The 24418-nt window shown below is 42.3% G+C and overlaps 1 protein-coding gene across 4 annotated transcripts in view; it reads right to left on the minus strand.

The window, feature by feature from the left end:
• Positions 1-24418, minus strand: part of Fggy (FGGY carbohydrate kinase domain containing) — a 363520-nt gene that overhangs the window by 46137 nt on the left and 292965 nt on the right. The window contains exon 16 of one of the 4 annotated variants that reach the window (XR_003712158.1): positions 20880-21058. The exons of the other annotated variants lie outside the window; for them this stretch is intronic. The gene's annotated coding sequence lies outside the window, so the exon portion shown is untranslated. The remainder of the gene's footprint in view (positions 1-20879; positions 21059-24418) is intronic. 4 annotated transcript variants of the gene reach the window in all.

The raw sequence follows: 24418 nt of genomic DNA on the forward strand, positions 1-24418 counted from the left end.
GTTCATAGGGTCCACAAAAGATTGAAGAGTTACTATATCCCACGGTCTTAGGATAGTGCTTAGTACAAAGCAACTACACAACAAATGATGGTAGTTACTGTAATGAGTCTGGGAAATGAGCATCAGGACATGCCTTTACAGGAGAGTAGAAACTGAATTCAGTTACTGAATATCTTCTGTAAAATCTGGCATCTTCTGACAGTGCCAGGCAGATTTACAGTACAGGTCATTTTGAGTTGAAACCCTCTAGCTTTTCCACTGCAATGCCGTGAATTTCAAAGTTCTCATTAGAACCTAGATCTCACTGTATTGACCCATGGTGAACTCAGTGTGTCCGGACACGACTCAAACACTGGGACTAGAGAATTGATTTTTATCAGCTGGGGACTCAAATGAAAGCAGGCCACTCTGATGCCTTGGGTTCCAGGTTGCATTTGGTGATGGAGAGTTGTTTGGTACATGTTCCTGCCACCCAGGGTACACACAGTCACCGACTTCCCTGGCCCCCACTCCATGTCTCCTGAGACCACTAGCTCAGGCAGCCCTTGGGGAGCTCTAATTAACTGCACAAATAGGGCAGGGTTCCAAAATCCCACGTTAGTTCTGCTTTGTAATGCCAGAACTCCTGCACCATGGAAAAAGGCTCCATGCCCTGACTTTTAACAAATCCAGTAAGTTCAAATGCATTTGGGGGTGTGGGTACTGGGTGACAAGAATCCCAAGCTGTTATGTGAGAAGGCAAAGAAAGAAAGAGCTTTTCTTGTGATGGGGGACAAGAGGGCACCCTGAAATGTCACTGGCATGCCCTGTGAACTCTTGGGCATCCTTAGTTCTCAGTGTGAAGGTCTCAGTGTGAGGAATGGGAAGCTGCCCCCCAAGACAGTGAGAGGATTGGACACCTCATCTTTTGAAGCTGGTAGCAAGGATTCCTTTTCATTCAAAAAAGAAAGAAAGAGGGAGGAGAGAACAGGAGAAGATGCTCTCTGTGGCCCAGACTTTACAAGTTTCAAAGCCATCTACTTATCTTCCTTTCTATTTCTCTGCTTTTCTTCCTTTTGTTTTTTCTTTTCCCTCCTCTCATGCCAAAGTACAGTCTAACCAGGAGCCCCTTCTAGAACAGGAGTCTCTGGTTCTATAACTGAGAAGCGCTGTAGTAGTTGTTTTTGCACATGTTGATTTAACAGCAATCAGCTGTCTGTTTTGTTTAATTCCACATGTGCTGGAGCAAAACCACTTAGGTTATAATCCCAAAAAGGAACAATGTTTGTCTGTTCTCAAATTCAGGGGACTCAGTGGTCCCTTGATGGATTTTTCCTCCTTAGAGGGAAGACCAAAGTTTATCCTTCAACTGCACAGATAAACCATGGAGTAAAACACTGGTCATGAATTATCCAGAACTTACTACTACATAGGTTTTGATACTCAGACCAAGGTGGATCTCTCAGCCTCCTGTCTAGATAGACTTTAAGCACAAATACACAATTGGATTTATTTAGCCTCCAGTGGCTTCTTGACTGAGGAGGGATAAAGGGCCTTTAATCAGTGTAGATATATCTTATGATCCTAGTAAATTCACCTTTTGTTCCTAAACATTTAAAAAATAGTATGTGTTAAGTTTCCATGGGAAACTTCATAGCTCTTACTTCCTCCCTCCCTTATGAATAAAAGAGATGCTCCTATCAACTGTGTCAGGGATAGACATAAGCCACTCTATCTACGAGTCAGTGTCACCCTCATTTTATGTCCAATAGCTACGAATGGCTGGGAGATATTGGGGAATATGTTCCATCAAACCTGTTTGCTCAAAAATGATAGGAAGCTGAGATGTTTTAGACTTTGAATTTTGATTTTCATGACTATTCTATGTTGCCTCTTTTGACAGACTTCAGCAAAATTTTAAACACACACGAAAAAAGCAATGATTTTCTTAGAACACATTTAATACATGCAACAGTTTCTAACTGTATGCAAGATGGAAGCTGTGCTCATACTGGTTACTGGGAGAAGCCCCTGCTCTAACAGGCAAGCAGGTCTGGCTTAAGGATTCCCCAGCATTAGACCAATGAAGCATCCTATTTAGAGGCATATAAATAATTATCACTCCTATTTATTAAATGGGGACTCTAAAGATAATAACTTCTAAACATTTGCTCTCAATAGTATTTTATAAAACAATTTTAATACACACAGAGAGAGATAGAGAGGGATAGGGAGAAGAAAAAAGAGAAGAGGGTGAGGGAGAGGGTGAGGGAGAAGGAGAAGGACAGAGGGGGGGCATCATGATCAAGCAACATGAAGCTGTCAGATCTTACTTGGCATTATTATAAACAAATACACAGTTGTATTGTTTAAAATCGTGACATTGTACTAGGATAATGAGTGTTGGATGTACTGGCATCCCCCTTTGTAGTTTACTGACCTCTTGTAGAGAGGTTTAATAATCCCTAGCTGCTATCCTGTGGTTCTTATTAATTTTATTTCTGAAGTCGGATGGGTACCGGAGTGGGCACTATGGAGCCTGCTGCTGCCTCTGAACAGGATTCAGCATGGTGAGCAGCCAGTTCTGCCTGCAGTAGCCATTCAATGACATGTGAGAACTCTCAGCCTAGCTGACAGGTCCTTCCTTGCCTACTACATCTCCTCCACTCCTCTCTGCATAAATGGCCCCATACCAGATGGTGGTGGTTCCTAGACATACTAGCACACTCCTAGAAGGCAAGTTTTTTTTTTTTTATGGCCTCGGGGAGCTACTGTGTCTGTGTCAGCAATATTGGAGGCTACCAGCCATCCTTCAAGTTCAGAAAGTACTCTTCCCATGTGCACACGTGTGGGCAACGTGCATGTTACTTGCACATCTTAGTGAAGCTGGGAGAGCTAATAATTGGGATTTTCAAATAAATGCTAGTTCAAAGCCCCCCTCCCAGGTGACCTAAGGAGGCAGTTTGCCTTTCTAGACTTCTCATTCATGAATGTTGATGGGAGTGTCTCCCTAGTTCACACAACCTCACAAACATTGAGTGTGGTTACACTGTAAGTGTAGCAGGTGGTCATGGCCTTTCTTTTTCTCGATGTCCCCACTGAGAAGGCTGTGGGGTTTGGGTAGGCAATGCCTATGTAGAGAGGGCCACACTGTAGGAACTCAGTCTGGTCTTTGTCTCTTCTAGGTGCTTTGACTGTTTAAGAGGCAGAACAGTGAAGCAGGAGAAAGGCCTGTGTGCAAGCAGTGGGAATTCTGGGAGGCAGCCTGCTTCCCCAGGAGCAGAGGAAACTGTGCTTCCAGGAGTGGCTAGGTTTTACAGGTAGAACCCACTAGTGAAGGGTTGGGAAGGCAGGCTGGGGAGGTAGAGGGCAGGAGGACAAACAATGAATGCCTTCCATGTTTAACTCGCACCAGCTGTGACCATAGAGAGGGAGGGAGACTGCTTGTGACTGAATCACTTTGGATAGTGAATCACTTTGGAGGCATGGGTTTCAGTCTTAAGGTTTTTTGTGTACAATCATAGTGAGGATGGTACCTTTTACTGTGGGACAAAAATGGTCTCATTGTTTAAAATATACTAGACTACATGGCTTGTTAAACATTGGTTTTGTTTTAATTAGAGAAAATTAATGAAATATATTCTTTAGCAAACTCAGGTTTGTAACTGAACTAGGATGGGTCCCTGCTAATTAATGGCTACAGGAGACCTCTGCTTACAGCAGAGATGGATGCAACTCCTCTACAAGGCCATCTGCCAAGACTCTAGCATAGTAGATCAGATCACCTGACCAAAGCTTGTGTGGCTCTGCCCACTGAGGGCACCTCAGTTGGGTGGTTCTGAATGGCTCTCATGCTCAGGGCAGATCCAGCTGTTTTCATGAGGCATGTTCAGCATTACCCTCCAAACAGAAGGAACAAGGGGGCTTCTATGACATGAACCCTGTGGAGGGCTATTTATGGTTCTGCTTGGGTTTGCCCTCAGCCCGGCACACAGACTACAACTGAAAACCCGTTTTTGTGTTTCAGGATACATTTCCCAAACTTTCCCATGAAGCTGACACTCCAGACTTATGCTCTGATGGCTGCATCTGTTCACCAGAGTCACCCTGCAAGCACCCCTCTTGAGTAATTCACCACAGAGTGGGACAGACACTATTGATAACACAGTATTGAGGACTGTGAGTGAGGCAGCTCCTGACTCTGGACTTCATGTATCCACTTTTAGTCTTGGGAAAGTCTCTTAACCTCTCTCAGTTTCACTGGATAAATAGAAATAGTACTTATTCAGTCAGTTGTCATCAGAGTTTAGATGAGATATATTATCTGACAGAAATCCTTAATTTTGTCTATGTCTCTGCCCTCATCATCCAGAGACCTGTTTCAGCCTCTGTATCTCTTCCGTAATCTACAACCTACATCTCTGCTACTCCACAGCTATCTATGTGGACTCGGCCGGGCCCTGGTTCTGTTATCTCTGCTCAAGGTCCCTGACTGCAATCAAGGATCTGCCCATGAGTAGACTGGAGATATGTATGGGTAACAGAAGTAATTTGTCTAAGCACTGGCTATGTGCCTGATTTATGACCATTTCATATCTATGACAAGCCTACAGGTAGGCACCTTTAGCAGCAATGCATTGTTTTATATCCGAGGAAGCAATGTTTGAGGGCTTAGAATTCAAGAGGTCACTTGAATTCTAAGCAGTATCTGACTCAAGAGTTTCTTCCAAGTCCATAAATCCCTCCGCATTTGAAGGTTGGTATTTGCTACATGTTTACACCCGTCCTTTTTAACCACTTCCACTTGCACAGTTAGCTCATAGTGAACTATACTGTCTGTTTGACTTTCCTAACTATGCCGTGGAGTAGAATTTTTCACATTTTATAAAGATGAAACTGAAAGCATGGTGTCCAAATAGGCTATGAGAGAAGGAGCTGGGATTCAGAAGCCATATGCTATTTCTCAGTGGCTCCTGACACATACTTTGTAAATGCTGGCCCTTGTACAATTCTTATTAGGAAGGTCATATTAGCATGGTCATTTTATAGACAGAAAGAAATTAGAACTTACAACAGGCCTCACAACTGACAGAGCTGGTACTGATTCCAGGAAGTCTGGTTGCAAGAGGTGGGCTCTTAGCCTCTGGCATTTCCTGGCTTTGAGAAGAGAAGGGTACTGATTGGGTAAGAGATGAGGCATGTCTTCAAGAGCAAGATTTACCGCAACAAGAAACCTTGTGTGTCTAGGCACTATGAAAGCCCTAGGAGGAACTGCCCACGTGGGTGGATAGAACACTTCCTTAGAGCCTTGACTCCTCCTCTCCAAAAGAGGTGGCCCACCCTAGAGAATTTTCCAGTGTTAAGCTATTGTGTAGGTGTTTTTATTACCTTAGGCCCAGGCCCACCTAGAAACATAATTAGGAAATTGCCTCAGACTCTTTGCGCATGCTGTGCCTCTGGAATTTGCCTACAAAATCTTCAGGTTTTCAGTGATCAGCTGTATTTAAAATCCCAGTGGGGAAACATTCAGTCAATAAGCACAAAATTGAACATATGTGATAGGCAATTGGACAACAATTCTTTGAACTTGGGAAGATTCCCATTTTACAGAGAGATAAATAAGGCTAAGAGTATCAAAGTAATGCCACAAAGCAAGGAGGTTAGCAGAGGAGCCTGGATTGTTCCAGTGGCTCTGGGATTACAGACCAGGAACTCATCTGAACGCTGTTACTGCATATGTGCTGGGGACCTTTTAGAACTGATCCACAATTCATGATAAAATTACAAAGAATACCAATAGAGACCAACCTGAAAGCTGATGTGTTCTGTTCTGAATGTTTTGCTCTATGTAGGATACTTCACTTCTAAGTCCTGCAGTCACTCCTGGCACATGAGGGAGGGAAACATTTTCAACAAATGGACAGGGGGCGCTCAAGGCAAAGCTCTCTAAGAAGTCATATAAAGGTCTACACTCACAGGTATGAGAGTATGCAGACAGTCACTGCTGTTCAGAACATTCAAGCAAAGTAGACAAGCAAAGGGAGAGAACAGCAGATGTTTCTACCCCCAGTTTTGGCAAGAATGTTAAGTGACTGACAATGTCATATGTTGGCAGAGATCCAAATGAGGATAGACTTTCTGGAGGACTGAGACCACAGTGAGAGACCATGGTTTTAAAATTGTAACTCTTTCACTGTAAATTCTACTTTATTGTATATATCCCAGAGAAATACTCAAACTTGGGTGTTAAGAATTATACAACTGAAGATCCCTATGCCACCATTTCCAATAAGGAGTAGGACTGCCCACGTATCTTTCAACAGAGTACTGGCTACATTACTTTTAAAATGATGATTATAGAATAATTATTAACATGTAAGGGACACAGGGAAGATACACTTAATATCTCTTATTAGTGAAGGAAAGTGGAACACTCTGTTCCTTATTTTCTTGTGTGCTTGTGTGCAGGAGTACATTAAAATGGCCAGGAAGACATAGGGAATGTGTGAGAATGACGATCTCGTGGGTTAGGAGAACTAGTGTCATCTACTCTTTCCTCTGTATTTGTGTAGCTTCTGTTTTATACTGTAAATGCATTCCTGGCATTTTTCAGGTTCCTAAAAAAAAAGGAAAACATTCTCATTCAGAAGAAGTACTGTGCAGGGTAGCTCATGGCTTGAGAACTTATAAACCAAGGACCAAATCGGTTTTTGTCATCTTGGGAAAATATGTATGCAGTCACATTTCAAAACATCTCCAACAAAATAAGAAATCGCCAGGCCTGGTAAGCATGCTGTTGATTTAAATCTTGGGGTCCAATGGGCACATAAGAGATGTGAGTGCCTTAAAGAATGGCTCCTACTCGCCTAAACCATTTCAGATGTTCCTTTAGCCTTGGCTCCCCTAAGACATAAACTATGTGTTCAGGGGAAAGCAAAGTCAAATGACTCATGACAGAGTTTGTTTTTAGTATGAATTATTTTTCTCTGCCTCCTTGCTGTTAAAGACAGATCCTTTTCAGATGGGTTGAGCAACCGATTCTGGGAGCTGGGTTGACAGTGGGCCATCTGAGAGCTGGAAGTAGACAGTGGGGAGAACTTTTCCCCACCATAATGGTTCCATCACGCTCTCCCTTCTTCCAGAGCTCCGTAATGGCAGCTTTGAGGGGGTGAAACAGAGGGAAGAGGAACCTGCAAAGAGAAAACTGTAGTTCCACCTTGCCATGTACTGACATGGGATGCTGGGAAGATCACATAACTGCTCTAGTCTGAAGTTACCACTGAGTAATGGGAAGAATAGTGACTTGGACTGTCATAGGAATTCCATGAGGTGGAATCTGCCTAGGGCCTGTCATTCAGGAAGCTTCTAGTAAATGGAACTAGGCTGGACTCCAGGACAGGGATGTGCCCTTTGTGCCCTAGTATCTGCCTAGGAACTGGACAGGAGGCATGTGAAGAAAGGTGAAATGAAGGTTGTAGGTACTTGATAAACAATAGCACTATTTGCATTGTTGAAGCAACAGGTATTTCTCTAACTGTTTTACCACTGATCTTCACAGACAACTGCCCATGGCAGAAAACAATGTTCACCCATATATCCCAGGTGAAGAAATCAGAGGCACAGAGCTTAGGAAACTAGACCTAGGGCTTGAGGACAGCTTAGAGGGTAAGAATGCTTGCTGCATATGAATAAGGGTCTGAGTTCAGATCACAGCACCCACCTACAAAGCAGAGCCTAGAAGGCTGAGACAGAAGGATCATTGAGCCTTGATGGCTACCATTGTAATTCTACATTCAATGAGAGATTCTGTCTCAGTGGAATGGGACAGAGATGGACAGAACAGGACATCCCATGCCCTCTTTTGAGAGACATGAGGGTAGGAAATGGACACAAGAAGTGTGGTGTTCTCTAAGAACTACTCCCAAGAGGACAGTAAGTCAGCAGAGCTTTTTAAGGTGTTCTGGACCCAGTGGAATTCACCCTTTTCAAAGGGTGAGGACCAGAAGCCAGGAGTGCCATCCAGGGAGGATAAGAATTCCAGAGCTGACAAGAATCTTATACAATGTCTGGCACAGCTCCACCAGACAGATGTACTGCCATTTGGTGCATATTGTAGTTCAATCCCATAGTTGAGCAAAAACTAGAATCTGGACCATTCCTTCCTCACCCTGCTCTCTGTCTCTGGCATCTAGACCACACTGCCATCCTCTTTCCCATCTGTGTGTCACCTTCGCATTGTGACAGGCTTCTGCTTGCTCATTCTGTAGTTTCTACTTAAGCACTGAAGAATAAACACAGCCAATGGCCATTTGGATTTGGGTATGTCCATATTCAGCAACCCAGTCGTCCCTGGAATATGATCAATATTTGCTATGGTCTCCCATCACCACACTGTATTATTTACTTAGTAAGCAGCTGTTGTAAAAAAAAAATATATGGGTTTCCTCAGGAGTCTACCCAGGGGGAAATGATGGGCAAGGCTGGAGAACGTGGTTTCTCAGTGAATTAACAAAGCTACTTTTGATTCATATGTATCTCTATCATATCAGCTGCCTCTGCACCATATAAGTGAGGAAAATTATTCATTTATTTATTCACATTTATATCTGACATACAACTGGACTTGTCTCTCTAAGTTCAAGTATCTTCTGCTTCTGAGGTTTAAAAGTCTGCCCCTGCCCCTTTACCGAATCCCCTGAACATACATACACATGTTCACCTCTTTTTTTTTTTAAGTCCTAGTTTAACTGTCAGTTCCTTTGGAATATTTTCTCTGACTTCCAGACTAGGAATTTAGCCCACTCTTATCACTAACCGTTTTATGGTATTTCTTCTCTAAGAGGCTGGCAAAAACTTGAAACAAAACAAAACACCATGACTGAGTCTGTCGACTCCAGGATTGACTCTGTGAAAAGAATAGGCCTAACACAGATGGCTGCACATGAAGACATGTGTACTGAATAAGGGAATGATAGAAAGAAAAGAGACTGAAAACTTGGTATTCTGTCCAGAGATGCAGACCTACAAACCATGGCTGGAGAAGAATGTGACCCAAGGCCCACCTGTGTGATCGGGTGCTCAGCATGCATAAGTTGGCAGGGACTTCATTATACCTCACATTCATCTTACTCTTGGTTCAGATGGTAGGGTTGAATGTGTACTGGAAGCAATGTGTTAGGCCAATTCTCTTACCTGCATCCTTCCCCCTACATGCCCTCTCTGGATTATCCCACAGAACTCTACCATTCTACACCATGGTCAGTGTCTGTGGTATAATACAGTGTCAAAGGGCTGAAAGGGAAGAGAGAAGAGAGCAAAGGTCTCTCCCCACACTAGCATGTTCTAGCCTCCATAATTTTTATTTGTTTGTTTTTCTTTGTTCTATAGTCTCACTCAACTTGCTGTTGCCACAGAGCCTTTGTCTTCTCAGTACAAACTCCTACTGAGGGTTCCTGCCAAGCATCCTTCTCCAGGGTGATGACTCCCAATGCTCTTATGATTAGCTTTGCACACCCTATATCCCTAACCTTTGTTATTTCCATTGCTTAAATTTCTCTCTCCATTGGTCATTGCCTGATTCTTGGGCACTGGAATGTAAGCCCCGTGACTGATGACATTCAAAGCAAAGGAGGCTGGTTCCATAAGTTAAAGGAGATCCACCAGTTTCGAGAAGAGCTGGGTAGGGAGACTAAAGACAATGACACTGACTTCAAAACACTTAAAGAAATGGTGACAGCTCTTCCTGCCATCATTCATGACAATCTTATGACCGAGATGTTGACACTGTCCTTTTACAATGCTTAAACATTTCATGAACATGTGTGGGACAACCATAATAATAGTTCCTGACCCTTGCTATGGAAATTAAATGGGTTGTTTCATGTAAAGTGATTAGAACAGTGCCTGGCGTTGCAAACAGCATCAGAAGCAGCATCTGTCACACCACTGTATGTACAGATACGGTGGCTTTGTAAGTTCTGCCTCTGTGAATTATATGCGGCCTGTATATGTATTAGATGTACTTTTGGTTTTTAAAACAAAGCCTGAAATTTCTACAATGAACGATGTTAAACATATGCTCCCCATTTTAAATTCAAAGTAGGCAGTGTTGAACATTTTATAGGGATTATTTTCCGTGTTTATATAGTCAGAAACTTTTAATATGTTTGTAATAGGCATTTATGACTTCTTAATCAAAGATTTAAAAGTTTTAAGACATGTAAACAGGGAGACTCAAGTTAAGAGCTCAGAATCTGGAACAGATAAAAACATGCTAGCAGGGAGAATGAACTGGTTAAGAGTTCTAAATACAACGCTGTAGGGGCAAATATGAGTAAAGAGAATTAGATAGAAAGAAGAGGGGAATGAAGATAAGAGAAACAAGAAATCACCACAGTTGCAGAAGGCTGTCACACTAGCAAATAGTCATTTCTCTGCAGGGTGCAGGAAATGCCTGAGGCAAAGGGTGGGACAGTGCATACACTGCTTCTGTAAGAAGAACAGTTATACACAGCAGGGGTATACAATGGTATTTCACTAATAACTCTGAAAGTCTGCTGAGGTGGCATGCATGACCTCCTCCCCCACAAACACATCTGTCCTGTCCTTCTTTACTTCCCTTCTTTGTCCCAAATGAGAAGCCTATGAGAAGGAACTGCTCTTTTGTCTTGTCTAGACTCAATTATTCCTTCAACTTCAAGAAACTAGATATTTTTTTATTCCATAGGAGGAAAGAGATTGCTTTAGAAAGACAGCATTAGCAGCCCTGGCAATGTTCATGAGTGCCACTGGGTGTCACTATTGCAAAACCAACAGAAACCAACCATTAAAGCGAAAAGTAACACAATCTTTAATACAAAACACCAAGAGTGATAACAGATCAAAAAGCAGACACTATATCGCAGAAGGTAGAAATGACTCATTTCTCTAAGGCGATTATTAATTTCCACCCTAATTCAAGGGCTCAGCCCCAAAACAAAAGACATTTCATTTCTCAGTTGCAGGAGAAAAAAAAATCTGTGTTGTTTTCTTTTCCTAAAACATTCCTAGTTATGCACTAAGCTGACATTCACACAGAAAGTTTGCAACATCAGTTGCTTTGTAACCAACACTGTCTTCACTGGAGAAAGAAGTTTCCAGCATGTTTACACAAAAGAGTGAGGGAGGCCTGGCAGGGAGGAAAATGAATGCAGCCAACATTAGCTTGCTACTCACCTCAAAGCCATAATCTTATTAAATATATTTAAACATGGTTTTCATTTAGATTTGGCAGCTTGATTAATAGGGATGTATTAAATAATACCTGGCTGTTAAGAGTATATTTAGAAATCAGTGCCACATAAAGCATACAACGTGCATAATCCAACTTCATTATTATTTAAGGCTTCTCTGTTCTCTTGGCTGTGGGCACACACATATTAAAAATTTAGCAGGCATGCTCAATGTATGCTCAGCCCTTTTAAAAGGCTTTCTGTTTAAACAGAAACATGCAATGGAAAATGAACTCAATTCTAGAGAAAGGTAATGGATGTTTCCCTTTGGGGACCACTGTCCTGTTATCCAAAGAAAAGACAGGGGGAAAGTCTGGAGCAGTAGCTCAAGTAGCCAGCCTTAGAGAGACGCTCAACTCCACAGAACCAAGAAGGGTTTCTTTTCTTTTTTGTTTGTTTTTGTTTTTCCAAGACAGAGTTTCTCTGTATAGCCCTGGTTGTCCTGGAACTCACTCTGTAGACCAGGCTGGCCTCAACTCAGAAATCCACCTGCCTCTGCCTCCCAAGTCCTGGGATTAAAGGCATGCATCACCACTGCCCGGCATCCAAGGAGGGTTTCTGCATCCAAATGTTTTCTTTATCACAGCTGAGGGCAATGAATGGTACCTGAACCATGACATAGTAAAGGAAGTAGAGCAGATGTGTTAGTGGTCAACACAGGCAAGGGGGGATGAATCTGTACTTTCTTGGGCACACTGCTAGCCAGTAATCAAGGGTGGGAATGGTAAAGAGGGATTACTCTTAATAGCCAGGGTGACAGACAAAAAAGAGACAAATGTGTAAGACACCTCTAATCAAAGTGGTTTTTTGTTTGTTTGTTTGTTGGTTGGTTGGTTGTTAGTCTCCCTCCTACATGCTTTCTTTTTTGAGATAAGGACTCATTTTGTAGTCCAGGCTAGCCTCAAACTCCTTCTGTGTCCAAGGTGATTTATGCTGATCCTTCAGTCAAGGCCTCCTGCATGCTACCACACCTAGCTCTGCTGAATGTTTTTATAGGGAAAAAAAAAGGTATCTCTGGCCTGCAGAACCTGCTTGGTCAGTTAGGCTATTCTGCTGCCCTCTGTGAGTTTACTTAGTAAGTCTCAGATTGGAAGAAGACATTTGAGTGATCTGATTGTCACACATGATCACATTCTGCTGCTTCGGAACAACCCAGGCAAACACGTAATTGTACTGTTTAGAAATTGTTTAAACAAGATAGGTACAGAGAACTGTCAACAACTCAAAAATTTAAAACAAGGCGATTTTTAAAATGAAAATCATATTTTATCCTGCCCCTCAGAACTGCCACACAAGCTCAAGTAGGCATTGTGGAGGTGGGGATAGAAACATGATTGCCCCAGGCAACACCTCACCTTTCAGAAATGCACCCTAAACTACCCCAAGGCTGATTGCTTGTGGCAGCAGCTAAAGAGAAATTGGGGGTCCCGGTGGAAAGCACAGCATGAAACTCTATTCGTTCTCTGTTAGTCATCTATGAGACTAGAAGGAGAGTCTGAGTTCTCAGGTACCATGACCCACTGCTGCTGACTTTTACAACCAGGCCATTTATCTTTGCCACTAGAAAGAAGCTGCAAAATTGAGAAGCTCAGTAACATCTTCAGTGGTAACAGTCATAAGGGGGCACCCAGATGAACAGAAGGAGGAAGGAAGGAATTCTGACACATGCCTTGACATAGATGGACCTGGAGTACATTGTTATACTAGAAACAAGCCAGTCACCCAAAGGCAAATGTTATTTAATGCTGCTTATACAATGTGGCTAGAGCTGTTGAAAGTAGTGAGGTGCTGGTCAGGGGCTATGGAAGGGGCTATGCAGAATTGCTGTTTAATGGGTCCAGAGTTAAGTCCCACATGTTGAAAAAATTCTGGAAACAGATGGTGATGACAGTTGCACAAAACTGTGAATGACCCCCACTCCATGAAACAGGAACACTCAGAAAGGGGTAAAGGGTTAAAATGTTGAAGGATAGACCATATCTACTTTATCCCTATTAAATAGAAAAAAAGAACACAACTCAGACCACCTCCCACATGTGGTCATTTGCAATATTTTTTTCTGCATACAGTGTAAAGCATAGCCTTCAATGTCTTTCTATTTTTCAACCTATAAGAGGTTCTATAGTTCTTCCATATCATTTCCATGGAAAGTAAAAATTCAGGAAGAAACAGGTGATTATGCAGAGTTTTACATCTGCATGTCTTATTTCTATCCTGGTCTGATCAGCAATGAGCTTGCTGCCCATTGACTTTTTGCCCTGCCTGGATCTCAGCTTGCTATCTGTAAAGGAGGCTCTTGAAGGACCCTTCCAGTCCTAACTGGTAACTGTTTTCCAAATACTAATGCTAGGTACTCTCTCATGAATATGCTCATCCTTACTAGCACTCTTCAGAATGTTTTTGAGCACCTGGACACTTCTAAAATACCTGCATTCAGTGCACTTGGAAGATGCTGTGTGAGGTAAACAGATAGGCACTCAAGTATAGGGGCTCCTTGAGGACGCACTGAGGTGGAGTTAGATGCTAAAAGGATTAGGCCTGGGCTCTGCCACCTGCTAGCCATGTGAATCAGGAAGGAAGTATTTATTGGGACTTTCTATGCAAGTAGGCACTTTCACATATATTATCTTATTATTTCACATAACTTTAGTAATTTATATACCATTTTCACAATTGTTTCCATACCTAGGTATTACCTGAATTCACAAGTAAGGGACTATCTTTAAAAATTGTGACTAAAACTCCTCTTTTCTTCAAAATATGGTTTCATTTGGAGCAGAAATTCCATAAAAACTCAAGTTTGATGCCAGCTTTTTATATTTTTCTATTATACATTGAAGAAAATAATCAGGAAAGAAATGACTAGCAAAGACTAAGACTGCCTGCACAGTGCTGTAGAGCACCCTGAGAGCCACATGTGCTTTGCACACATTCCAGCTGATGTCAGTTCTTCATATTTTACCTTCTTCTCTGATGCTCAATGCCAGTGCATAGAGCTTAGTAACTGACCCAAGCTGGATCCATCAGCTCTCAAAGCCATGTACTGGTTGCCATTTTCTACCCAACCCGTTTCGGTTTGGGCATAGACTATAAAATTATATACATAGTACTCCCAAAATTTTCAAATCTCATGAATGATAAAACTTCAAAATGACTTATGAGAATTTGTGAGACTGATATACTTAGTGATTTTTTTGGTTTGCGAAGAAGCAAAAAATTATCTGGATAAGTAAAACACAAAACAGCAAAGTCATTCAGGATTATCCATATCAAGCATGACTGTTTAGAGTAACCAAGTATTTAAGGAAAAAAAATCAGTTTGAGGAAGAATCCCTAAACTGGTTGTGATGGCAAATGCCTTTAATCCTAGTACTTAGGAGTCAGTGGCAGGCAGATGTCTATGAGTTCAAGGCTAGCCTGATCTACAGAGAAAGTTCCAGAATACCCAGGGCTACATAGAGGAATCCTGCTTCAAAAAGAAGAAGAGAAGGAGGGAGGAGGAAGAAGAAGGAAGAAGGAGAAGAAGAAGGAGAAGAGGAGGAAGAGGAGGAAGAGGAGGAGGAGGAAGAGGAGGAGGAGGAAGAGGAGGAGGAGGAAGATGACAACTTATTATTTCTAACGTCATCTTGCTTTCCACTTTCTCAGCTTGTTGAAACCACCATGGACCAACCATGTTCCTGGTGGGTCATAGCATTATGGGAAGCAGCTTAGTAACCTTGGAGATTGGAGTTGCAGCCCTGGTTTTGTAATACTTACCAGTGGTAGCTTTTGGAAAGGCATTTAACTTTTTTATAACCTCAACTTTTCCTTTGTAAGCTGAGAGTTCTATTTACTGTTAAAAGATTAAGTACATTAGATTCATAAAATGCCTTACATGGTGCCTTCCTTGCCTGTACTATGGCTCTGAGTGGTCTTCATCATCACATTTTACCACTGTGATTGAATCTGTCTGAGAAGGTTGAGTAAGGCCACAAATGAGCAAGTGGGTCATAAACTACACACCAAAAAGCTGTGACTATTTCTTTGTGTCTCCATTTAGAAATGGGTGGTTTTGGATGATTCCCTTGGCCCAGTAAATGGAGCAAGAGGTCCCTTTATAGGCATATGGCTCGCTATGCTTTCTCACTATACTGAATTTCCCGGGCAACATCTCTCTCCCTCCTTCCAGCATGCTCACAAGAACTCTGAAGGGTAGTGATTCCATCAGGTTTACCTGTTATTGTTTCTGTACCATCTAACACATAGTTACTGCCAAAACAGACTTGCTGTTCTTTTATTTAAATAGATACACAAGCCAATGGCAGGATTGGTAGAAATCTTCCAGTTCTCTTTATGGTACCTCTTGTCATCTTTGAGGACCTTAACCTCTGGCTTACACAGCATCTATCAGTCTGTCAGTGATAAGCCAGCAAAATGCCAGTTCTTTGGCTAAGTAAATTTGGGGATCATTATATCTGTATGACTACCCAATCCAGGAGATTCAGAGTCATATTTATATATTAAAGTCTTGATGGACTTTCACTATGAAGATATTTAGTTAATTTAACTTGAGCATCTTCCAGCACTTAGTTAACTTAAGCATTGACCAGAATTTCAATATGTCAGAGCAGTGTTTGGGAAATCATCACTTGTTTTATTAGTAGTTTCCTCTTGTTTCTATCAATTCTTTGGTCTGGTTCTCCCTTCTCACCTAAAACAGCATAGAAAGAAGGGCAGGCCTACAACCCTGGCCTGACAAAAAGCCACTGAAGGCATGACACCTCTGAGGACAGAAAGGGGCATGTGACTGATCTGAGAGCACTCTAAAAGGCACCAGAGCATCTGGTGACTGTGAGTACCACCATCAGTGCCCCATGGAGGTGTTGAGTTTGACACACATATGTCATTTCAAATGTTCTTCCTGCTCCTTCCTCTTCTCTGCCATCCCTGCTGTTAACATTTAGGCAGCCTGCCAGGCAGCCAGCCTTTCTGTGCTCTTCCAGGGCTCACTTAAGCCACACCTCCTACCTTACTAAGAGAGCATTGGTGTCATCTCCATTTTCCATGGGGTAAACTGAAGTGCAGAGAGGATGAAACTGCATAAATCAGGCAGGGCATTTTGCAGATTTATAATGGGAAGTGTTGCTGGGAAGCTGAGGCCCTGGGTATCTGAGGCTTGGCCTTTTTACTAAGACAAAGTGCAGAAAGTAGCTCTGTCTACCTGACTCCAGCCTGAGTTCTTCCAAACCTGGCTGGATAATGTTAATGACATTATGGTTTACTAAGCACTTTCATATCCCTCTTTATCACTCCTCTATTTTACAGAGTTTTGAACGGACTTCCAGAAAGCTACTATATTAATACTGACTTAATATGATTGCCTCTCATGTTTGTCAGCTGACTTGCTCAAGACATGAGGGCACAGTTAAGGCTCAGACTTAAATCTTCCAATGCTAAGCTCAAGTCTGTCCCACCCTCCAACATGGATCTCTCCAACATGCCTCTAGCATTGTCAGAGCAGCTGTAGCAGAGAGGTTTACAGCATCAGCTTGGTATTCTGTTGATGTGGCTTTTTAAAGTGACTAAACATCCAACATTAATTTTCTCTTATTGCCATGGTGATGGCTTACTACTGCCGGAAGGTGACCATTAGAGGGCCTAGGCAAAATTATTTTCCTTTTTTTCCTACATACTCTCCAGCAACTTGGCTTTGGTTGTGGTTGTTTTCGTTTTGCCCTTTAGCCTAATGGAATGGGGCTTTTGCCAAATAATATGATTGAGGGCTTCTCAAACTGGGATCCAGGTTGGACCGGCAGTGGTTACTTAGGAGTTTAGGAGACATTCCATTTTCTCAGAACAGAAGCTGTCTGGTCAGCTTTGGTTCAAGCATCATCTATGACACTAGCTATCTCAACATATGAAGTATGTTCCTGGGCCTTGTTTGTCTTACTTGAAATAAGGAGGCCTAACAAGCAAGGTTAATTCATGAAATTTATATAATCAATATGAAAATGCTAGCATAAAATTTAGAATGCAATGTATACATAAGAAACAGGAGTAGCAGTTGTAACAATGAACATAATAGCAATGATTACTGTTTTCAGAGATGAAATGAGACAGGTTCAGAGTTAGGAGTCACAGTCACTTATAGTCATTCAGCTGTCAATCATGCTAATTAGTTCTTCCATCAAACCTGTTCTTTACCTTTTTAGCTCTTGACCCAAGCTATAATATGCATTTCCATTTATTGTTTCACGATCTTGCCAACTCCATTGTAGATGTGATAAGGATTTTACTTGTCTAAATACCTAGAGCTATTTGCTTAATGAATGAAAAAATTTCCCAAGTAGCATGTCTGTGTCTGGCTGTGTTAGACACTAGAGATATGGAAATGACTCAAGGAAAATTCTTACTCTTGGGGCATTTACATAAAGGGTCTTTATCAAGGACAAAAATGAAGGAAATGGGCATCTGACTCTATCAGTCTAATGGCATTGAAGGAATTAAACCTTAAATGATGTTCCAGCACAGGGTTGGGTACTGATATCTCAAAGCTTTAAGTGCTAAGAAGGAATTAAACTGACAATGTTAATGCCACAGATAGAGTTGAAACAACCTCCTTCCAAACTATCAGCAAAGGGTGAGGGTTAAGGCAGGGAGGACCAGTTCCCTGGCTCTTCCCAGAAGAGGATGACTCCTTTGGTGGTGAAGCCAGAATCAGAGTCCTAGATAAAAGGCCGATCTCTAAAAGCATCCTGGGAAGAATTCTACCTGCAAGGGCTGACAGAGAGTCTGTTTGTAACAAGTCACCAGATACTGTTGGGATAGACCAGAGCACCTCCCTACCAGAGAGATAGTTTGTCAGCTGTGAAGGTACACATCCCCATGGTGATAGCTCTCCAGTCTACCTTTCTTAAAAGCCAGGCTACATTGTCATCATTTTATCATGTATTTTTAGCTATCTAAAATTCATTCATTATTTCCTGTCAAAATTCATTCATTATTTCCATGAGTGGCTCAGCCCTCATGTTCAGCAGGGATCTTCCAGGGTAGTCTACACTGAGGAAAAATGATGGGTAAGTGGAAGATGCATGGTACATTCTCTTATATGTTGGCTTTGCGGAGGTTCCATTGCTTAACACATGAAAAACCTGAAATCTAATCCTTACAGTGTAAAGATGCAGAGATGAAGGCCCAAAGAGGAGGACCTAAAGCGGAGTCACTCAGTGATTGGCATACACTACAGATCAGAGTGAGTCTCATAAGGAGAGTGTAGAGCTGGTGTTGGTGTGGACTGGAGAGAAGGCCAAGTCCATCTGCAGTATGGATGCTCTCTAAGTGGTTGGTGATCTATAATAAGCACTTCCCTTCTCAGCCAGCTCCAGGCTCTGCCTGTGGAGTTTCACCTCCACTTTGGCTCATTACATGCTTATCCAGTTCTAAAGAATGGACAGGATTGATTAAAGTTGGAAGTTTATTTTGGAAGCTCAGTTAGTTCAGTGAGGTCAGCGCATGCTCAGTGTTCCCAGAGAAAATTTATAGAAGAGGGTTTCAGCACTTCATGGTGAGCCTAGCCTAGTGTGGGCATCTGCATTTTTATCTGAGCTTTACCTCTTACTGCCTGTGACCTAGAGAAACGATTGTTTACAGGTCACCATTGTTGGCAAAGTGCCATTAATACTGGGCCTTCAGGGGATGGCTCTGCAGATAGTAATCAGTCAGTAATCAGGACTGTAATTATCAGCTGCACATACAGGATGAATCCCTTCTGCCATCAGTTTTAGGATGCCCTGGAAAACAGAGTCCCATCTCTCCAGTCTGCTATAGTGAGTCCTAGGAGGTGAAGCACACGCTTAAATGTCCAGTTCAGGACAGCGTGTAAATTTCTCCTCCTGCATCTGCAGTTATCTCACTGGCTTGTCAAGGTCCGACTCCAGCAGATGGCAGTAGGTGAGACTGGCCTGGCTACAGTGGGAAGAACTGCAACCCCTTCAGCTCTGTTCTAAACACAGGCTCCTCTAGACAAAAATGTTTGCTAGTCAAACATGAAGAAGCCTAGAGGACATGAGGTGGGCTCTGCACTGAGCTAAGGTAGGCTGTGTACCTCTCTCCTTCACTGGCATCTCAGCAAGTTCCTTCTCCGGGCTGAAATCTTAAATGTGTGATGTTTTGCAGTACAGTACCTTGTCCATAGATGTGCTCTAGAGAAACAAAGTTCTAGCATAATTTTCTGGGAACTCTGAGATAAGGCACACCCTTTCTACTGCAGGGGCTCTCACAAGCTCAAGAAATTTGGTTGTTGCTTTTATTCATAGGCTGAATTAATTTATCCTTCACCTTGTAATTGGGGGGGGGGCAGGATAATCAGTTTGCAACTTTTTGTTCACTTACTTAAACAGGAGGCTGCTCTACCAGACCCAGTGCCAGTCGGCTGTGCTCCTTACAGACCCAGTGTTCTCTCCAGTACTGCAGACTTGGAATCCTTCCCCAGACGAAACTCATCTGACTGAGTATATTCTTTCACTCTCACTGGCACCTCTACAAATCTCTGTCACACTGCTCTGCTGCCTGGTCTGAAATGAACATTTCCATCTACGCTCTAAGGCCCACTCAGCGTGGAAGCCATGCTTCTTACTCGTGTCCACGGCTGGCAGGTCAGCCAGTCACGTAACGGTACACTCTGGTTTCTGCTATTGCTTTTAAATCTCATCCAATGTTAGATTCTTGATGGTAGGAACCTAGCTGGGATTTCTTTCTTTTCCATTTAACCTAAATTCTACTTGGCATGCTCTAATGCTTGCATTTCTTCAGTAGAAAGAACATGGAATTGGGGACAGAAACATTCCAGCTTGGGTACAAAGTTTGAACTTGAGTAAGTAATTTGCTTTTCTCCTATCAGCCAGGCCAGGGGCAAAGGAGCCTGTGATATGTAATACGGAGTAAGCAGAGCAGTGCTGGGTAAGTACACTTGAGTGCAGACTGGCCGAGGGCCAGGCTACAGGAGTAACTTGGTGGCCCAGCACTTGCCTGGCACAAGGCCCTAGGTTTGATCTCAAGCATCACTAACAGAACCTACCCTACACGTAAAGCACTAACACTGAACACAGTCAGCTAACAGTTACCAACCTACACGCTGCATCAATTTGTCCTCTTCATTGAGGGATGACTCACGCCAGTGACTGTGCCAAATATTTTGAACATATCATCTCACTTAATCTCCTCAACAAGCACATGAGGTATATACTCCAGGATCTTAGTTTTTGAAGTGAGGAAACAGGTTTAGAAAGGCAAGGGGATTTACCCAATACGTAGTTATGAAATCTGAACTCGAGACTTGAGCTTAGCTTCGTGTGATATCAGAATCTGTGCTCTTTATTTACGGTGCTATTTATTGTGTGAATTATACTGTGTAAAGTAAAAAAGAGGGGATAGTAGATGGGAGAAATAAAAAATTCCTCACAATTACTGTGGAGATACTTGATAAGCTGTAACTCCGGGCTGGCAACCACTAATACTTCGAGCACTAAATATAGTCTTTAAAAGTACAGATTCAAAACACTTAGAACATATAACATATCATCTCCAAATGAAAGTGTTTCATGGAACAGTAGCAGCTGTCCAGCTAGGGGAAAAAACACACATATCACTTACTTTGGTTTATGAAACTTCACAGCAATCTGACATGAAGGCTGTAGTGTATTTTCGATTGTAGGATGTCAAGTTCAGTGGCCTTCCTGTGGGGCTTGTTTACTGATATTTGATACACTTCAGCATCTGCTCCCCTTCTTGATTGATGTGGTGCTTCACGTTAGCACTCCTCTCAGGCCAGACTGGGAAAGAGATTTAGTACTTAGGTCCTACACTCCTCAGCCAGTAATGAGGCTCTGCTAGAAAACTGGCTGAGGGAGAGACCAGCCAAAGTAGCACGCTATTCATCTCCCAAACTGTAGGCCCAGTGACACCCCTGGAAACTCCACAAAGTCTTGAACCCAAGTTTCTGTTACCATGCTGAGCATTCAACCAGGTGAGATAAAAGAAATTCTGTTTTTATAAAAACACCCATGAAGAAATTGATTTCTAAGTTAGTTTGTAAAGAAATGGTAATTTAAAAAAAATTGGTACCAGGAAAAATGTCATATCCTAAAAGAAGTGGCATGGGTCCATAATACCATGATGAAACACCACACGACCTGAAATGCTTCCCGGTTCTGCATTCACTGTGTGATGTTCCATCAAACTAATCCCCTTAGTCCAGGCAGAGACAAACTGCCAGATCCCATAGATGTTCCCTGGGGCTCTCACCAGGCCATGGCTGGAGTTTCAATGTCTGTCAGAATTACTTCTCTAGTACTTTTCTCTAGCTAGGCTCTCCCCATGTTTACACAGCCTGCCTGGTACCTGAAGGCTTTGAGTATGAGGATGTAAGTACTTGGTGTATCTTCTTTGTAGACAGTTTCTGACTGGGACTTTTATTCTAGTAGCATGTTTACTCATTATAATCATCCTTAAATGCCATATGGATACGAGTGACCTACAAATAAACAACTTGTTTGTTCTCTAAGCAAAACCACTAAGATCAGTGTAAGAGGCTGTACTGCGGCCACATAGGAGGTAGTGACGTATGATTAGCTACGTTGCCTGCTCACCCACCCCACCTGTTAAGTTTTACTTTTACCACAGCTGTAGGCTCAGCCCTGCCATTCTTTCCAACACTGAGAGTAAATAGTGTCTTCCTTACTACTGACTGAAGAGCCCGCAGGACATCTGCTATATTTCCAACACCTAGCACAACCATCTATGTATAGGCTCTTCTACAGTACGGAGCACGAGGGATGTATTAGTGTGTCTGAAGCCAGCCCATCTGAGTTTAAACCCTCATTCTACTACTAAGTTTCAAACATCTTGTGCTTTAATTTCCTTCTATAAAATAGAATAATATATGATCTATCTGGACGAGTTTGTCCTGAGTGTTTAATTAATGCAAAGCATAATAATATTAGTATTTTTCCTAGTAACAGGCAGTATGCACAATGGCTTATGTTCTCAGACTTCCAGCAACTCAGTAAGGTTTGTTAAGAAGAAACTGAGGCTCAATGACATTCGTAATGTGTCTCACCAAGTCTGCTCACCCAGTCAGCAAGCCATAGATAGGCCATCACCCAGAATGGAACAACATGGTTTAAGGACAACTTTCTCTCTCTGTGTGTTCCTTAATTTCTTCTTAGCCTGACACAATGTACCTAGTTCTGCCTCCTCCCATCTTCCCCACATGTGGCAGAAGTTGCCACAATGCCATATGACTGGGTCTCTAGCAGTTGTTACTAAAGTTTATTTATTATGCTGCACAAAACAGAGAGTGATTTGTCCAGTGAAGCCTCTTTTTGTCTCTGCAGAGAGCTGGCATCCTACTCAAGGTTCTTCTTTGAGTGCAGAGGCCCAGGGCACAAATTTCCCTAAATATAGGGTTGAAATGGCTTCTTACTGGGAGGGCTTTCTTGCCCTCAAGACAGTAAGGATGCTTTTCTGACGATCTATTATCTCACTGTCTAATTATTATAATTTAAACAGAGAATGAACAATTAAAGTTGTTTTGCTTTATATGTGTGAACTTGTCCACCCCCTATGGTAAGTGTTTTGATGCTGTGCATGTGTGTGTGTGTACGTGCATGTATGTGTGTGTGTGTATGAGTGTATGTGTGTATGAGTGTATGTGTGTGTGCACACATGTGCAAAAAATGAAGAATTAAGTAACTCACCTACAGTAAGGCAGAGTCAAGGTTTGAAGCAAGCAAATCATCTTCACTGTTACTTCGATTACAGCTTTCCCATACTGTGTCTGTGTTCTCTCCTCCCTTCTGTCAGTAGCCTGGGCAGTGTTGTGCACTGTGTATGTTCCCCCTCATTCATTCTCCTACCATCTAGGCTTTTCCTGTCACATGTCAGCTCTTCAAAGGATGGTACTTTAAAGGCTGCAGCATAGGTCCTGAGTGTGTTCTCTGAATACAGGACCATATACACGCACAACTTCTTCAGATCTGCTTCTCTATCATTTGTCAGCCCAGCTGTCACAACCCACTCTTCTTCCAGCTGTAAAGGAACAGAACAAGCATCCTGGCACCACAGGAAGGACATGGGGGAAAGGTACATTAATGGGCCAAAAACAAACCAGTGAGGTGATTAATTTGGCTTCCCCTTCAACATTATGTTTATCCAGGTTGATTATGTAGCACTTAATTACTAATTTGCCCTACTTAAGCCAAGAGTGCTTTTAATTTTTAATGAGCTAAGGGAGGAAGATGCCGTTACTTTGTAAAGAGCAGATATTTTATTTCCCTATTTTGTCTTACTCAACCAATTAATAACATTTCTAGGGATGTATATTCCTCTCATGAATTCTTTCTCCCTAGCTCCTTCCTAACCTCCTAGGTTAGTAATGGAAACAGACAACAGCCACTTTGAAACAAATTACATTCATACAAAATGAGAAACATGGGAGTCTTCTGTACCACTTCCAGCAGGTATCTCATCTGCAGAGCTAGGAGGCTAGTTCAGTTCTCCTCAGGTGTCCATTGTGCAATGGCCTCCATAAATTGCACCATAGTATAAGCCAACATGAATTCCTTTACTGAGGACACCTATCTTGTTTTGAATAAATTATGAGTCAAACCAAGCAATATAATTGGTAACATATTAATCCACATTCAGGTGCAAGTTCCTTATCACAGACCTAAACAAACAACTAAGGATTCAGTAACACTCATCAGAGTGGGTATCCCAGTATATAAGTGTAGTGGGAGATATTTAAAAATGGCTGCTGGTCAAGCCGACTATCTAAGCTGTGACCATCTAAGCTGCGGTGGCTCTGCCTAGCTCAGGTGCCATGTTCTGCACGTGGGTGCTACAGCTAGAAATGGCCAGCCAGAAACACCAGCCCTGCTACCCATGAGATGCCAGTGTCTCTACAAAGCTGGGCAGTGCTCAAACCATCCCTCCATCCACTCGGGCCCGGTAGGAATGAGATTCTAATTCTTAGATTATCCAAAGGCTTTATATATTTGGTAATGCTCAATAAAAAGATGCCCACACAATCAGAGGTGTAACCCAATACCCAACCTAGATATATCAACTACCTTTGACTACTAGAGACAGGCACATGTCTGCTTCCATGTTTCTCTCTCTCTCTCTCTCTC

Source organism: Grammomys surdaster, unplaced genomic scaffold (genome assembly GCF_004785775.1).
Source record: "Grammomys surdaster isolate TR1022 unplaced genomic scaffold, NIH_TR_1.0 225, whole genome shotgun sequence".
NCBI lineage: Eukaryota > Metazoa > Chordata > Mammalia > Rodentia > Muridae > Grammomys > Grammomys surdaster.